Source organism: Otolemur garnettii, unplaced genomic scaffold, assembly GCF_000181295.1.
Source record: "Otolemur garnettii isolate 467f Iridium unplaced genomic scaffold, OtoGar3 scaffold00356, whole genome shotgun sequence".
Lineage (NCBI taxonomy): Eukaryota > Metazoa > Chordata > Mammalia > Primates > Galagidae > Otolemur > Otolemur garnettii.
The window spans coordinates 6894-9041 of NW_003852751.1; the positions used below are offsets into that span (position 1 = coordinate 6894).

General features: G+C 42.4%; 1 pseudogene; it reads left to right on the top strand.

Moving 5' to 3' along the window:
• Window positions 1–298: 298 nt before the first annotated feature.
• Window positions 299–1292, top strand: LOC100961091 (annotated as a pseudogene).
• The last annotated feature ends 856 nt before the right edge of the window (window positions 1293–2148 follow it).

The window sequence follows — 2148 nt, forward strand, 5'->3', positions numbered from 1 at the left end:
TTGAACTCAGTAACAACAGGAATCTGCAGACTCATACAAAAACATGGAAGCTAAATAACCTTGTGCTGAATGATAGGTGGGTCAGAGACAAGAGCAAGAAGGAAATTACCAATTTTTTGGTACAAAACGATAATGAAGATATGAGTTATCAGAACCTCTGGGATACTGAAAAGAAAGTCGTAAGAGGAAAATTTATAGCACTGCAAGCCTTCCTTAAGAAAACAGAAAGAGCTCTCTGGTCCTCCCATTCATCAGACAGCTGCTTCTAGTGCAGCACCAGCCACATCCCTGAGGCACCATGGTGAAACTGAAGGTCAGAATAAATGGTTTTGGTCAAATTGGGCGTCTTGTCAGCAGGGTTGCTTTTAACTCTGGCAAAGTGAATATTGTTGCCATCAATGACCCCTTCCTTGACCTCAACTACATGGTCTACATGTTCCAGTATGATTCCCCCCATGGAAAATTCCATGGCACAGTCAAGGCTGAGAATGAAAAGCTTGTCATCAATGGAAATCCCATAACCATCTTCCAGGAGTGATATTCCACCCAAATCAAATGGGGTGAGGCAGGCGCTGTTGTGGAGTCCATGTTCTTCACCATCATGGAGAAGGCGAGGGTTCACCTAAAGGGTCTTTCCAAAAGGGTCATCATCTCTGCCTCTCCTGCTGATGCCCCCATGTTTTTCATGGGTGTGAACCATGAGAAGTATGAAAACAGCCTGAGCATTGTCAGCAATGCCTCCTGGACCACCAACTGCTTAGCCCCCTGGCTAAGGTCATCCATGACAACTTTGGCATTGTGGAGGGACTCATGACCACAGTCCACGCCATCACTGCCACCCAGAAGTCTATGGATGGCCTCTATGGTAAGTTGTTTCATGATGGTCACGGGGCTCTCCAGAGCATCAATCCTGCTTCGACTGGTACAGCCAAAGCTGTGGGCAAGGACATCCCTGAGCTGAATGGGAAACTTACTGGCATGGCCTTCCATGTCCCCCTGCCAATGTTTCAATTGTGGATCTCACTTGCCATCTGGAGAAAACTGCCAAATACAATGATACCAAGAAGGTGGTGAAGCAGGCATCAGAGGGCCCTCTTCGGAGCATCCTGGGTTACACTGAGTACCAGGTCATCTCCTCTGACTTCAATAGTGACACTCATTCTTCCACCTTTGATGCTGGGGCTGGCATTGCCCTCAATAACCAATTTGTCAAACTCATTGCCTGGTATAATAATTAATTTGGCTACAATGGGGTGGTCAATCTTATGGCCCACATGGCCTCCAAAGAGTAAGAACCCTCAGACCACCAGGCCCAGCCAGAGCACGAGATGAAGAGAAAGGCACTTAGCTGCTGGGGTGCCCCTGCCTACTCAGTCCCCCACCTTACTGAGAATCTCCCCTCAACACAGTTTCCACCTAGACCCCCTAAAGAATGCGAGGGGCCTAGGGAGCCCCATCTTGTCATATAACATCAATAAAGTTCCCTGAATTCAAAAAAAGAAAAGAAAAGAAAACAGAAAGAGAGGAAGTTAACAACTTAATGGGACATATCAAGCAACTGTAAAAGGTAGAACATTTCAATCCCTAACCCAGCAGAAGAAAAGAAATAACCAAAATTAGAGCAAAATTAAATGAAATTAAAAACAAAAAAATTATACAACAGATCAATAAATCAAAAAGTTGGTTTTTTGAAAAGGTCAATGAAATAGATAAACCTTTGGCCAAACTAACCAAGAAAAAAAAAAGAGTAAAAACTCTAATTTTATCAATCAGATGAAATCAATAACATGAAATAACAACACACCCCTCAGAAATTCAGAAAATCCTAAATGAATGTTACAAGAAACTTTATTCTCAGAAATATGAAAATATAAAAGAAATCAACCAATACTTGGAAGCACGTCATATCCCAAGAGTTAGCCAGAATGCACTGAAAATTTTGAACAGGCCTATATCAAGTTCTGAAATAGCATCAACTATACAAAATGTCCCTAAAAAGAAAAGCCCGGGACCAGATGGCTTCACATCAGAATTAGAACAAACCTTTAAAGAGGAATTAGTACCTATACTACCTAACCATTTTGAAAATATAGAAAAAGACAGAATACTACCCAACACATTCTATGAAGCAAACATCACCTTGATCAC